Source organism: Sminthopsis crassicaudata, chromosome 3 (assembly GCF_048593235.1).
Source record: "Sminthopsis crassicaudata isolate SCR6 chromosome 3, ASM4859323v1, whole genome shotgun sequence".
NCBI classification, from domain to species: Eukaryota; Metazoa; Chordata; class Mammalia; order Dasyuromorphia; family Dasyuridae; genus Sminthopsis; species Sminthopsis crassicaudata.
In genome coordinates, this window is record NC_133619.1 from 337,539,407 (window position 1) to 337,555,600 (window position 16,194).

A 16,194-nucleotide genomic window follows, 5' to 3' on the forward strand; every position below is an offset into this window, starting at 1 on the left:
TGTGTCCAATGCTTGAGATAGTGGGGAATTGGGCCTCTCTACCCTAGTACTTACCTAACACAGTTGTGTGCTTGACAAAACTCACTTCTCCAACACCATCCTTCAGACATCTAGGGAAAAGGAGAATCACAAGAATGGGCACAGTCCAGCATCAATAGCTTATCCCATGCTTTCCAATAGCCATCACAGACAGAAGCATATGCAGGATTTCCAAAGCAAAAGAATCCAGAGAGTATCTACTTCACCAAGGGCTTGTAAGGCAACAAAGGTAGGAAGTCCTAGAGCTAAGATTCAGACCTAAGTGCCCATCTCAGTCTCCACCAACTTCTCTAACTTGAATGATCCAATTCATCCCTTCTCTAATAATCAGGGACCCTTGGCTAGATTGCTAGATACTAAAGAGCTTTCTTAGCCAGGCCCTTTGTCTTTCTTCGGTTTAGGCTCAGACTAGGTGCAAGAAACTGAAAGAACTGTCACTGATAATATTAATACTAATAACAGTGCCTCTGCATATAATGCTATATGTTCTGCAAAGTATATATAGTACTATATACTATATAATACTATTATACTATAATACTATAGTAACCTCATTTGAACAAAAGTAGAAGTGGCTATGGAAGGAAGGGGACAAAGAACAGGCTCCCTGCTGTCCTGTCCCATTACTGGAAGACCAGGGTCAGGATGGTTGAAGTTAAGATGTGACTATTTCTAGGACCCAAGAAAACCATAGAGATTGGGGGATTGTTCATAGACTTATAGATGCTTGACATTTCACCGGAGTTATGGGGAGGGTTCAACTTACTGGAATGCTCCTGAGTAGCCAAAATAAGGTTCTCTGTCCGAGCAGGCACACTTATCACTGCCTTTTCCGGCACACAAAGAACACAATTTAGGATTCCTTTGCAATGCACAGGGAACGCAGCTGCCTGAGAAGAACCTGGCCACAGCTAGAGAGAGAGAGAGAAAGAAACAGCACACGTGAGCAGTGTAAAGGGTATGTGGGAGGACACACAGAAACAATGTCCGTCTCCAGATATAAACTTTCTAGGCTTGCCTTCTTTCCAGAAGACATATCAATAGCAATCTGCAGGAACATAGAGATATGAAGTGATTGCTTTTCATTTTGGATGAATGAGTTCACAATGTCAACACTCTACTTCTAAATTCAATTTCAGTTATATCTTACTCTTTGTGACCCCTTTTTGGGTTTTCTTAGCAAAGCTACTAGAATAGTTTGCCGTTTCCTTCTCCAGCTTATTCTACAGATGAGGAAACTGAGGCAAACAAGTTAGTTAAGTCACTGAAACACCTAGCTACCCCACTAATTTCCCATTTTCATTCCTAACATACAATCCTGGGCCCATTCTTCAGGTGTCAATTCTGAGCCAATACCCTACGATAAATACACATCTACCCTCTAATTCCTGGAAAAGTCTCAAAGCCTAGAAAAAAATAAGTTAATTCTAGGAACTACTTTTTCAATGAGTGTCTGTGAATTGGCTTTTTAAATACATATATATGTATATATATATATATATATATATATATATATATATATATATATATATATATATATACACACACACACACACACACACACGTGTGTGTGTGTGTGTGTGTGTGTGTTTTTAACTTGTGATCCTTTGTGATCCTATATATTTTATTTTTTAGGTTTTACCAGACTGCTGAGGAGTTTCATTACACCAAAAAAGGATAAGACTCTTGAATTAGAAGAAGCTTCTGGAGAACATTCAAATGGTAGGGTGCTTTGCATACAAGAGGCAGCACATTGCTATCCTAGTCTGGGTATTTAAGGGTACAGACTTCAGGCAAGAAATTGGTAATAAATGAAAATCATAGGTTCAGATGATATTCTTTTTAGAGAGCACAATTTTCTTTTTTTGTTGTAGGAAACTGGGGTTGTGACTTAATATAATAATAATAATACAGCTAATCACCACTACATTCAGAATCCTCACTGTACTTGCCAGCTTACCATCCTCGATGGGTTCTGGTGGTCCTTCCCACTGCAACAGGCCAAGAGCATAAAGTGTCCCCACAGGGATGATCCACCCAGCTGACCTGCCCAGGCCAGTGTGACAGGACTTCTTGCCTTTGAGGTCCTTGAATTGGAAATCAGTTCCCTTCTTCACAACAGCCACAGCAAAGTACTGAGACAGAGGGTCTATACAACATAAAATAAACAGGAAGATTCTCAGCTAGGAGTCAAAGACAAGAAGATGGCATTCCCTGATGATCTCTTGAGGGGTGGGGAAATCCCAAAAAATATCTGATCCTGGACTTGGACTGATCAGGTAAAGGAAGAATTTAAAAATGCCTATAAAACATATACCCACACCCACATTTTTGTATACATACATATATACACACTATGTATACTTACATATATATAAAACACAAAGTACTGAAGAGCAAAATGAACAGAACAAAGAGAACATTGTATAAAGTAATAGCAATATTGTTTAAAGAACAACTTCAAGAAAATAAGTTATTTTGACTATTATAAATACCCAAATTAACTATAAAGGACATATGAAGATACTACCTTCATAAAAAAAATCTGATAATTAGAAATAAGTGTAGAATTATATATATATATATATATATATATATATATATATATATATATATATATATATATATATATATATATACATACAGACTTATTTGTGTGTAATGGTGGCTATCTTGGGAAGCAGTACAGGAGGGAAGAAAAAAAAGAAATCTACATGATGGCTTTGTTGTATATTTAAAAAGGAATAGCAAGTTATGCATAAATAAATTTGCAGTTTCAAATACAATCATCTTTTTTCCTATACTGTGTTATGGAAATGCATATTTTATTCCCTGAATTAAGAATGAAATTTTTAAAAAAGAAAACTCTTCTTCGTCAGGAAAACTCTTCTTTGATAGGAGAAAATAATCAAGCTCCCTTTTCAAATCATTAAATTTTTTTTTTATTTTTTTTTATTTTATATATATATATATATATATATATTTTATAATATTATCCCTTGTATTCATTTTTCCAAATTACCCCCCCTCCCTCTATTCCCTCCCCCCGACGACAGGCAATACCATACATCAAATCATTAAATTTTGAGAATTTTTCCAGTGGTCCTATTCAGGCAAATGAGTAGCTAAAAAAAAGTCCCTAGTTTACATTTCCCAACTCTGCAGTCTCTTCTCAGGCAACTTCCCAGTTAAAATCCTCCTATTGTTCTGGTGACCTGAATGATGTCCCTTTTTTTTCCCCCTCTCTGCTCCTTACAACATGGATTTGAATTCTCCAGTGCCAGAACCACATAGAGAAAATAAGTTGAGGGGGCAGAAAGGGAGAAGGAGGAACTATTTTTATAAGGCCATTTTCTGTAACTAGAGAATTTCTGTAAGTTTTATTCCACAGCAGTAACCATATTCTCTCATTCTCATTTTGAGAACAACACTAACTTCACTTTCTGGATCATCAGAGTTTGATTCTTCAGCAACTCAAGGGTTGTCCAAAACTCCTGTTCTGACTTGGGAGTCAATATATGCAAATCAAGAACTCACTTGCTTCGGTACCATAGTCTTCAGCAACAATGGGTTTCAGATTGTAGGGTAACAGACCTGCTTCATAGATAAAACCACCATCGATAGTCACAGCATCAGCCTCATCATCCTGAAAGAGATGAGTGAAAACAGCACTGAAGCCCCTTAGCTCTCAGTAAGGAACAGTAGGAACGCATGTAATGGGTAGGTTTGGAAGTCTGAGGACTAGAAAAACCTTAACAGAACTACATTGTCTTTTACCCTGCCTTAAGATAACTGAGAGGATTCAGTGAATCCTGGGTCTTGAGTCACAAAGACCTGATTTTAAATCTAGCTTTAGACACTTACTAACAGTATGACCCTGAACAAATCATTTATCTCTGCTGCCTCAGTTTACTCAACTGTAAAATAGAGATACTAACAGCACCTATTCTCAGGGTGGTTAAGAGGATCTGGTGAAGTCTTTATAAAAAGTATTTAGCACAGTAGGGATTTCACAAATCCATAGGTCCTTCCTGTTTTCCTTGGAACATAATAGAAGCTAAATATGCCAAAAGTTCTCTCTCTCATAAAGTGGGGAAAAAATCCCCCTCATTAACCTTTCCTGCCTGTAATTTCCCTGCCTTCCATTCAAACAGCATTTATGAAGCCCTTCCTGATAAAAAAAATGGCTAAGGAAATATTAATTTTTTTGGTCTCTGCTCTTAAGAAATCTACAAAGATAGTTGGATATGGAATCGAAAGCCAAAATTTGAATTCAAATCCTGGCACTTCTATTTACTGTAGGGACCTCTCTGAGCCTGTTTCCTCACCTATAACATGAGGGGACTGGATTAAGTAACCTTTAAGGTTCCTTCTTGCCCTAAATTTATAAGCTATGAGAATTGATAATGCTAAGTACGTAGGAGTGGGGCAGACATCCTTCTTTTCATTTGTACATCCATTGAATTATTAATTATTTACCTATCGTACCCTCCAAACCCAAAGGGTCCAGGTTCAAATCCTAACTTGCTTTAAATTACCTGGACAACCTCAGACAATCTTGCTTAATCTCTCTAGGGTTTCCTTATCTGCAAAAGAAAGGGGGAGGGGGGAAGGGAAGGAGAGCTAAACTGAGTGGCATCAAAGGTCCCTTTCAGATCCAAATCTATGATTCCATCATCTTTTACCATTTGTACTTGAATGCTTTCTTCACCTAAATTCTCCTCCATCCCTACAAGATAGTCTAGAGGAATTATTGTGGCCAAAAATAAATAATAGTTCACCTGGCAGCTGAGTTCCAGATAAGGAGCATGGCTGCACTGATCTGGAATACCTCATCTGGCAGGTGCCCAATCACTAGACCCTCCCTTAGCTGATGTCTCTCCAATTTGTCAGGCCTTGCCAAAGCTTGCCCTTTGCTGGCTATTTGCAGATAGCCTTAAAGAAGTCAGGCTTCATTCCATGCCATTACAAGGTAGCAACAGAGCTGGCAAAAATTTTTTTTTTAAATAACTGAGTTGCCATTACATTAAATCATTTCTGGATTTTTTTTTTCTTTTTTTTGCTGAGGCAATTGGGGTTAAGTGATTTGCCCAGGGGTCACATAGTTAGGAAGTATTGAGTGACAGAAGCCAGATTTGAAATCAGCTCCTCTTGATTTCAGGGCCAGCACTCTATGTATTCACTGTGCCATCTCACTGCCCTTTCCCTCTATGTTCCAAGCAGCTGCTTTGTCAGCATAATTCTGTCTCCCCCCTAACCCTCCCCCAAGCCCCTTTTTGAGGAAAGCCCTTTTTCCAGAATTACTGAGAACTAAGAGCTTCTTTGCAGTAGCTAGGTGGCACTACAGTGCACAGAGTGTTAAGCCTAGAATTAGGAAGAATCATCTTCCCAAGTTCAAATCCGCCCTCAGCTCCCAAGCAAGTCAGTTAACTCTGTAGCCTCAGTTTCCTCATGTGTACATTCATCTGGAGAAGGAAATGGCAAATCACTCCAGGATCTCTGCCAAGGAAACCGCAATGGGGTCATAAAGAACCAGACAAGACTGAAACAACTGAACAATAACAAGAATTTCTTAGAGACCCTCATGGAAAGGAAACAAAGTAAGAGTATTGGTGGAGAGCAGAGACAGCATTCTTCCATTCTCTTTCAGGCAGACAGTCACACACCCTCCACCACTAACAAGGGCTTGTGACCTCCTGAGATGGCCTTGACACAATCCATGTGGGAGGTTTTCATGATGCAGGCCAGACTGGGACTGTTGGTGGTCTTTAAGGCTTCCTTAAATTCATGACATTTCTTCAGCTCATTTTGTGATATGGCACACCATCTTACTTGTCGATCTGTAGAAGCCAGGCACAGCCCTAAAGGAGAAAAGCCAGAGGGGAATGAGTTCATGGCCACACTAACTTCTCTCAACCAGGAACAGAGAAGGTGTCCTCTATCCCAGGTCCTGCATCTTCCAGAAAGGAGCTCAGAGAACAAGATCTCCAGTGCTTGCTTGAAAGAGAGGAGACTGTGCCCACCAAATAGTTGAACAAAGCTAGTAACTGGACCTGGATTAATTATCAGCTCATCCAAGCCACAAAATTTAATTTCTGAGATGCCTCACCTTTACTTCCAAAGCTAGGGAAGGACTCAAGGGATAGGAAAAAGTTTTTACTCCCTCCTCTCTCCCCATTATTTTCCTCCTCATCAGTGGTTCTTTTTTTGAAGGCGGGATAATGGAAGGGAGTTGTTTTGTTAGTGTTGCTGTTATTTTTTTCCATGAAATCTTTCAATAGGAAGCATAAAATAAAATATAGAGGATTTCAAAGGAAACCAACTATATTAAATACAGTTAAAAAAAAGTATCTGCAAACCCCAAGTTAAGAACCTTTAACTTAGGGGAAATTAGGTGGAACAATGAACAGATCCTGAAGTTAGGAGGGCCTGAGTTCAAATCCAGCTCCTGACATTTACTAACACTAGACAATTCACTTAATCTTGATTGTTTAAAAAAAAATTCTTACTTACAGAAAGGCTCAAATCAGCTTTTTCAATGTGTTAAGTTAATCTTTCAAGATCCATGGTTCCCGGACTTTAGTCCTTACTTCACTCCCTCCTAAAATGGAAAGGAATGTTATTAAATTAGGATCCAGGCTTTTTCTCTGCTGTTTCTTCATTGAGGTCCAGCTCCTGTGGAAGGTTAGCCTCTGAAGACATGACTGATTGAGATGAACCCTAATCCAGAGAATGTGGATGACTCAAACTATGATCCACAGTTTGAGCCCATAGTGCCTCTTCCTGAGCAGGAGATCAAGACTCTTGAAGAAGATGAAGAGCTTTTTATGATTTGGGCCACGTAGTTCTGATTTGCATCTGAGAATGATCTTTCCAAATGGAAAGAGCTAGGAGCAGGTAACACAAATCTACTGAAACACAAGGAGAAGGGGATGATTTGCCTCCTCCTGAGAAGGGACAAAATTTTGAATATCTGTGCAAATCACCATTTGACACCATTGCTGGAGCTGAAGGCCAATGCAGGCAGTGCTCAAAGGGCCTGGGTCTGAAACACACATGTTGACTTTGTTGATTAAAATCCCAAGCCTAAATGTGATCCAGTTCCTAAATGCAGCAAATGCCCTGAAGCTTAAGTCAAAATATGAAAATAAGGAATATACAGAAGGAAGAATAGGTAACAAGAGCAGGCATAGTAGCATCAAAAATGGGGCGAGGAAGTTCTCAGAACTGTCCATGAATAAGGTGAAAGAGGAGAAGGAAAAGAAACAATTTAGACAAAAGCTGGAGGTGCCCAAGGAGGAAACCTAGCACCATAATGTATTAAACTTGTAGGCCTCACTTTCTTTCTTTTAATTTAATTTTTTTTCTTTCTTTCTTTTTTATTAACAAGGGACATTATTTTAAAAACTGAATTCCAGCCTCCAGGTTGTTTTCTAAGTTTTTACTCTGCTGAAGGTGTCTTCAGCAAACCCATTCCCATAACTTTATTTTCCATGTGGAAACACTTAGTAATAATATATCCAAAAGAGTAAATAAAACTTTGGAAAGCTAGAAAAAGGGCATTCATCAAGTATTCAATTAAATAGGAATTTATTTAACATAAATAGATAACAGATAGATAATAATCTATGTGAAATGGCACAAATGAAACAGTCCCTGCACTCCTTTGGAGCTTAGATTCTAATAGTGGGATTAAACATTCATTGTAAGTCAGACTAGCATAAGAAAAAGTAAGGATGAAGAAAGCATTAACAAGTAGGGATGGAGAGAAAGGAAAGGGAGCTTTCATCAAGAAGGTGGTACCCAAATTAAACCTTGAATTAGACAAGGATTCTGAGAGGTGGAAATATATTCCAGCTAGAGGGAATGCTTGTGAAAATTCACTGAGGTGAAGATGGAGTATAGATGTAACTTTGGCTTCAAGTGTAGAACAGTAGTATACAAGTCTCCTTCTTGGCAGAATGATGATAATGGTACATGCCTGTGCCAGGGAACGTTGGTGTAAGAGCTTGAGAGAAGAGAAATGTGCTTCCTAATTCCATAGAAAATACATGTACTGACAAACTCTATGAGGAGAAATTCAGAGGTAAAGAGAATAAAGCCTGGAAAGAAGCCATGTAGGTGAAAAGCAGGGCTTCAGTATATCCTCAATTTCCAGTTTGGTTTACACTAAAAAGTTTAAAGAATTTTCCTTTGGGTGAGATCAGAGTCTTTTGTATGAATGGAGATAACTTCTTCCCAGTAGGAGAAATTGTTAACTTTAATTGTTAATTGGCATATTTTAATCCATGTAGCTTCTATTATTTCTGCTTAGTATTTACTTGGATAAATGGATTTACTCACTATTCACTAACTATTATAGTCTTTTTCATGATTAACATTGGTCAAGAAGGTCTTCAAATTCAAGCTTGAGGTATCCCTTTGAAAGGATAGTGTGGCAGTGAAATTCAACACAAGTGTTTGCTTCTATTCTCCCCACCTCATTCTTGCCTCAAGAGAGCTCACAATCAATTTGTATTTGCAATTGTTGTTGTTCAGTCATGCCCTGCTCTTTATGACCTCATTTAAAGTTTTCTTGGCAGAAATATTAGAGTAAATGTCCTGTTCTTCTCCAGTTCATTTTACAGATGAAGAAATTGAGACAATAAGGGTGAAGTGACTTGCTAATTCTTACAACTTGTAAATATCTGAGGTCAGATTTGAACTTAGGAAGATGAGGTTTTTGATTCCAGGCCCAGCACTCTATTCACTGTGCATCACTACCACAGAAAGTTCCGTGGGACAATGCACTGAATATTGAACTTGGAGTCAGATGAACCACTGAATATGTAGACCTTTCTTAAGGTCAGATATTCCCAAATTTCTAAGTAGATAAAGGCAAGTACTAGACAATGGAGACAATATACAATAGGTAGACTTTATATAGAGTTTTAAAGTTTACAAAGCACTTTATATGTATTGTCAATTCATTTGATCCTTACTTATGATGAAGTGCCAGCACTATCCCCATTTCATAGATGGAGAAATTTCAGTAGAGAGGTTAATATTTTCCCAGAATCACACTGCTTGCAAGCGTCTAAGGCAACACTCAGTCCCCTGAGTGGGAAATTTTACCCATAGCATCTGCATCTATGCTGTCATAATCAGTTAAGTCTCCACAGCTTCATTGTGGCTTGGATGTCTTTTTTGCTTTGGGACATCATAGGCGGCTTGTTTGTCTCTGGGGTATCCCTATATAGTCCTGGTCCTGGAAAGAACCTCCAACTCCCACCAAATGTTTTTCCAAGTCTATTTATACCAATCCTTAGCCCCGCTTTGGTCACAAGGCTTTTTGAAAATTGGAGTCAGTGTTCCCCAATGAATGTTTACACATATTTCCCAAGTGTCCTGGGAAATTTAATCATCTTTTGATTTTGGATATTTTTATCATAGAAATACTTTACAGGTGAGGGGGTAGCGAGAGACTTGGAGAGTTATTGGGTTAATAAGCAGCAGAGTTAAGATTCCAACTGGGATGGTGTGACTTCAAGTTCAGGGCTCCTTTATGGGTACAAAGTATATACCAAGTCTGCTGGTAGGGATACTCTTTCTCCTGTGTGGTTCTAGAAGCACAAAGATAAAGTCTGTTGTTGTTGGGTTGTTCCACCTCCCCCCCCCTTTTTTTTTCTACACTCCATTCGAACCATCTGATTGTATAATATTACTTTATAAAGGAAAGGTTACACTTGCTTAGATTACAGCTTATTTTAGAATCATATAATACTAACTTTGAAAGGAACTTTTCAGATCATTCAGTCCAGCCTTCTCATTTGACAGATGAGAAAGTTAAAGGCCAAAAACATAAAGTGGCATTCAAAGCCACCCAACCCCAAATGCCAAAAACAAAAATTTCCTTTTCCTTCCCTTCCCCTTTCCCTACCTCCTTTCCCTTCTTCCTTCCTTTCTCTTCCTCTTTTCCTCTCCCTTCCGTTGTGCTATCCTCTTCTAACTAGGAGAACAAACTAAAAGGCCGCTAAGTGCCACAGCTAAGTTGGAGCTCTGGGCTTGAAGTCAGGAAGTTCAAATCCAGCTTCAGATACTTACTAGCTGTGTGATACTGAGCAAGTAACTTAATGTCTGTTTACTTTGGTCTTCTCAACTGTAAAATGTAAAAAAAATTTTAAAAATTACAGCATTATCCTCCCAAGGTTGTGAGGATCAAATGAAATAATATTTGTAAAGCTCTTAACACAGCGCTTGACACAGAGTAACCATCATATAAATGCTTATTCCCTCTCTTCCCTTCTCTTGCACTGTGATTGTCTCATATCAACAGTTCTGCAGCAGGGTAGGAATGGGCAGGAACGTATAGATGTGTAGGTTACTCTCAGACTCATCAGAGTCCGTAGTTAAGGCAAATCACCAAGAATTTTTATTTGCTGTTGATCAGTTCTGTCCAACTTTTCATGACCTCATGTAGAGTTTCTTAGCGAGGATACTGGGCTGGTTTGCCATGTCCTTCTTCAGCTCATTTTACAGAGGAGGAAACTGAGGCAAACAGGGTTAAGAGACTTGTCCCGCTGGTTAAGGTCTATAGTTAGATTTGAACTGAGGAAGATGAGTCTTTTGAATCCAGGCCTAGCACTCTATATACTGCACCACCTAACAAGCAGCTATTAACTGCTAGGTTAAATATTGGAGACACCTCTCCCCCCTCCAAAAAATAAAGCATTAAGATCTGTAGGAGTTCACATTCTAATGAGAAGTCATACACAATTGAAATGACTAAAAAATATTATGAAAAATTCAACTTAGAAGCTCCTCAAATTGGTCAGGGAAATCCCCAATGAACTATCTACATCAGTTTCCCCACCCTCATGCTTGTTCTTTCATTTAGTTGAATTTTAGATGAGATTCTCCAGGAAAGGTTTTGGGGAAGCCTTACTTACTTCATTCAGCAGCTCCTTCCCAATGTATATCTTAGAATGAATTACTACTGCCAATGGCTACTCACATCTGCATTATGGTAATTATTACTTTCATTTTCTGAAAGTGATGTCTTCTGATTGTCTCCAAGTTATGGGGAAATGTCCTGCTTAGGCCTTATACCCTGCACTAGCACGATTTGTTAGGATTTTAAGTTTTCAGAAGTTCTTTCCTCATCAGCTCATCAAGGAGGGGCAGGTTGTTCCAGTGGAGGGTATGTTAGTTATGGAATATGAAGAGCTGAGCTGAACTTCAGCTCTGCCATTGTTATCTGTGTGACCTTGAATAAATCACTTAAATGCCTCTGGGCCTTCCTTTATAAATCAAGGGCATTGGACTACATGATCTTATCTCTAAATCTCTATTTCAATTTTTATTATTCTCATTTTTCAGAGGAAGCAAATGGGGCTCAGTAAGGTTGTAAGTGATCTGCTCATGTTCATAGTGATCATGGCAAAACTGAGGCTTAAACCTGGAGGAGACTCTTTAGCCAAATGTTCTTTTTCACTAAACCACACAACTGGGAAGGAAAGGACTACAACAAGTAGAAATGGCAACAGGAGATTAGAGACTTTAACAAAGGATAACCAGCAACAGAAAAGAAGTTACTATTGAGGGGGCAGCCTATTTGAATAGGGGATCTTCCCAGACTTCTTGGAGCAAGATAGAGTAGAGAGTGAGGTGGGCAAGCCTGAACCTCATGATGAAGACATTTAATTGCACTCGACTTGTGATGGGGAAGGGAAGAGGACTGAGGATGGGAAGAGTAAGCCAGTTCTTCACACGGAAATCTCTTAGAAGAAAGATCCAAGGGGACAGAGCTTAAGGAGGAAAGCAGCCCAGGGCACCTTGTTTTCAGTAATTAAGCCTAGTGAACTTCAACAAGGAATTTGCTGTACATAATTTATGGTTCTTTTGTTTCTCCTGTCAATTAGGGGATTTCTGTCTATAATATGGGATTGTTTACTTTATTCTTTCTGTCTCTCTGTCTCTGTCTCTATCTCCACCTCTGTCTCTGTATCTTTGTCTTTCTCGTCTCTTTCGGTCTCCATCTCTATCTCTGACTATCTCTCTCTGTTTCTGTCTCTATCTCTGTCTCTCTTTGTTTCCTTCTCAATCACTGTCTCTCTCATAGCCTCTCTATGCATACAAAGTAATTTCCTTAGTGCCTACCCACTTTGCCCTCCTGACTTTCCTTGACAGAAAATTTTATTTCCTTATTGATTCAGGTAAGAAGAAGATTTCTGCTGTTTCTTGTTCCATGTTTTGTTTTCAGTGGAGATTACAGAAACACAGATTGTTCTTTTGGGGAGGCGTTTGGGTAGCTGCTGATCATGAACAGTGTCGACAGGTTTCCTTTCTTCACTATGGTCGATTTTGGCTTTTGACATTCTTGAGACATAGTCATTATCTTCCAAAAGTCGAACATGATTACATCCACATGTGTACTCTTTTTACTGATATAGACGACCATCTTTATACGCCTTAGGAGAAAGTGGAACTGAAAAAATTATTTAAAAAAAATTTAGAATTCTTCAAAGAAAATTATTAAAATGTTCTTGTCCTTTGACCCAAAGAGCCTACTCTTAGTAGATAAAGAATAAAATGAAACTTCCAAAGGATCTATATGTACCAAAATACCACAGTAGCTCTAGAGGCTCTTATCTTCTTGGTGGATTAAAATTGAAAAAAATCTTTCCTTCTATTGGGTAATGATTAAACAAATTATAGGATCTGTAGGTGATGGAATATTCACATCCATAAGAAATAATAAAATAGACATTTTCAGAGGAAACTAGAAAGGTATTTTTGAACTGATGCAAAGCAAAGTGAGCAAAACTAGGAAGATAAGCTATATAATGGCAGGATTATGAAGAAATTTAACTTTGAAAGACTTTAGTATTCTGATCAATGTAGTGATAAAAACCTCGAGGTGAAATATGCCACTCACTTCTTCTGAGGAAATGATAAATTTAAAAAAGCACAGAGACAGGAGCATACATTTTTGGGTGTGGCCAATATAGGAATTTATTTTTACTGCACTATACATATTTATTATGCAACTCTTATTTATTTTATTCAGTAGGAGAGGGGCAGTGAAAGGAGCAGATTATGATGCATGTGAAAATAAATATTTTTTAAAAGAAAGTCCCTCTATATGAATAAAATATTATATAATGAAATAAAATCTTTACAAAATATTTTATTTTTATCCTGGTAAAGACTGGCCAACAATCAAGTTATTGTGCATCATATATCACTAAGTAGAGTCAAAGTTATCAGCGATTAATTTTAGAACAAAAAGAAGCCAAGGCTTTAGTCACCATAATCCATTTTGATCAATCATAATTTATTCAGTGTGTTAGCTGATCATACAAAATTACATTAAACAAACACAAAATACTTTACAGGTTTATATTGTTTATTCCCTCCTCTGAAACTACCTGTATAACACAACCTCCTTGGGCCTCAGTCTTCTGTATCTGAAGAGGATACACTCTGTGATCTGTAAGGTTCCTTCTGCTAAGAGCCAAAGATGCTGTACACTTGGCTGACATTATAATTTTTCCCCCAATAGCAGGATGCCATCGAAAGCATGTTGGGTTGGGTTGGAAATCAGAAAAGATCAGTTCAAATTTTAGTTTTGTCACTCATAGCCTATGTGATCTTGGACAAGTCCCATGATCTCTCGGTGCCTTATATAGAAAATAGAGGGTTTACCTTTTGAGACTCTTCTGGTATTAATTAATAATCTATGATTCCATGACCCCTTTTAGAAGGCTAGCCTTCCCAGCATGATGAAGACCCCATGTCAAGCATCTCCTCGGACATGTGTTAGCTTTTAAGCACTGTGTTCTGGGTAACCTTTCAAGGTTATAAATTAGATAAACTTGTCTGTGCTTAGCAGAAGGAATTTCCTACAACAATGATATCACGGGTCTCTCTTCACAGGCTGCCTTTGAGAAAAGTGCATTTTCAGAATCACTGAGCACTAAGAATTTTCTTGGAGCAGCCAGGTGGCACCATAGTGCACAGAATGCTACGCCTAGAGTCAGGAACTGATTGCAGATCTTGGGCAATTCACTTCACCCTGTTTGCCTCAATTTCCTCACCTGTAAAATTAATTGGAGAAGCAAATGGCAAACTGCTCCAGTGTCTATGCCAAGGAAATCTGAGATGGGGTCACAAAGAGGCAGACACGACTGAAGTGACTGAACACCAGCAACTTTTGAGATCAGTCCCAAAGTGGAACGAACACCTCAGGTAAGTGACCTATCTATCTCACTGCCCAGAGTCTAGATCATTTCTTAGATGTTAGGGAAAAAATTTCTTCTGGGACATAAATCGGATTGGATGGTTACTGAGCATCTTTCTAATTCTGAGATTCAATAATTCATTCCATGATAATAAAAGAGGCAAAGTAATCACAGTACTAAACTGAGATCTAGAATAGCCTTAGCGAATACTTTTGGGCCAACTTTATTTTTACAGAGAACAAACTGAAGCTTAATGTATTCAACATTATACAGGTAAATAAGTATCAGAGGACAGCCTAGGTTTTCTGACTCCACAATCTGTATTCTTTCCAATGCAGAATGCTACCTTTTCCTTTAGCTGTTCAACTTCTAATGTTTCCTATCTTTACTCCAACTAAGAGGCATTAAAAGGCCACATTGCCCATCAGACTGTTAGGGAAAAAAATCCAACAGCCACCCAACAAATTTGATGATGCTGGCAAATGACCAAATGTACAGAGCCACTGATCTGGACTACATCCTATGGACCTGGTCTAAAATCCTCAGTGAGAGTGAGGAGACCTCACTAGTAGTCATGGATCTGCCCCTAACCAGCTGCACAATCCTGAGCAAATCACATAAGGTTTCTCCACTTCAATTTCCCCATCTATAAAAAGATAAAAGTAGATTAGAAAAATTCAGGGCTTCTTAAACTTTTCCACTCATGGCCCTTTTTCACCCAAGAAATTTTTCATGGCCCCGAATATAACAGGCATATAAAATGATTCAATCATAATTTCATGACCCCCACATTACAAGATCCCAGTTTAAGAAGCTGGGGACTAGATGATCAATAACAGCTCCTTCTGATCTATGATTTTACAATTTAACTATTAATCCTGTGCCAGTACATTTTCATCTCTGCATTCCTGGGAAAGAATTTATAAGCTGTAAGAATGAACAATCCATGACAAAAGGCCTGAATCCAAGAGAAGAGGAAGTACATCAATGGGAGTGACAAAAGACCTGAGTCCAAGAGAACAAGAAGGAAAGCAATGGGAAACCAAGGTATCTTGAGGAATCTTACAGATAAGAGTATCTTCTTTGGATATCAGGGACACTTGGATCCCTGATCATGTCATTGTGTGCATCTTTCAGTTTCTTTGAAAGACTATTTCCTAAAGCTGATACCCTTCTAAGTATAGCCCAGAGCTGTAAAGCAGAAGGAAGAGTTAATGTATTGGAAAGATGTTGAGAATAAAAGGAAGAAGAGACTGATATTGGTGATGGTATTTTAGGGTTGGGTTTAATACACTTACCTAAAAGCCCCATTGTAGCCATAGTAGTTTTCTCTGGTACTAGAAGCACATTTATCCAAAATTGGTGAGTATCGATTGCCAATACATAAGGCACAGAGATTGGAAGTAGCATCAGCACCAGGAGCACAAGATTCACTGAAGTATTTATCTACACAGAGAAAAGACAGTGGTTTCTACTTGAATAATATGAGTGCTTCCTTTTATTTCCCATGTTAAAAGCCTCTATTTTAAATTACATAATTGCCCCAATTAAATGAAGATGTGATCATAAGCCCAGAACCTGAAATAAATCAGAGGTTCAGAGATAAGGCAACATTGCAGGGAGAGAAGGTGACCCCCCCAACACACAGACCTGATGGTGATTTTTTTCTTTTTTAAAAATAGTTAAAATTTCATAAAAAAACCCAGAAAAAGACAGAACATGGTAAGTAAAAATATATATTGCCATGTGCCCAGCAGAATAACAATATTCAATATATTTCCATTTCAATAAAACAAAGAAGTCATATTTATGACTGTCCATTTTTTTTGTTCTTGCTTCCATCTAGGTTATTCTTTTGTTCTTTACTGTACACTTTTTACTTTATTCTTTTTTCAGATGGTGATTTAAAAAATCACTCAAGGCTCCTATTTAG

The 16,194-nt window shown here is 38.2% G+C and overlaps 2 pseudogenes; one reads left to right on the top strand and one right to left on the bottom strand.

Annotated features, from left to right (window-relative positions):
- Positions 1-16,194, bottom strand: part of LOC141562094 (serotransferrin-like) — a 68,427-nt pseudogene that overhangs the window by 25,198 nt on the left and 27,035 nt on the right.
- Positions 6,508-7,347, top strand: LOC141564760 (ran-specific GTPase-activating protein pseudogene; annotated as a pseudogene).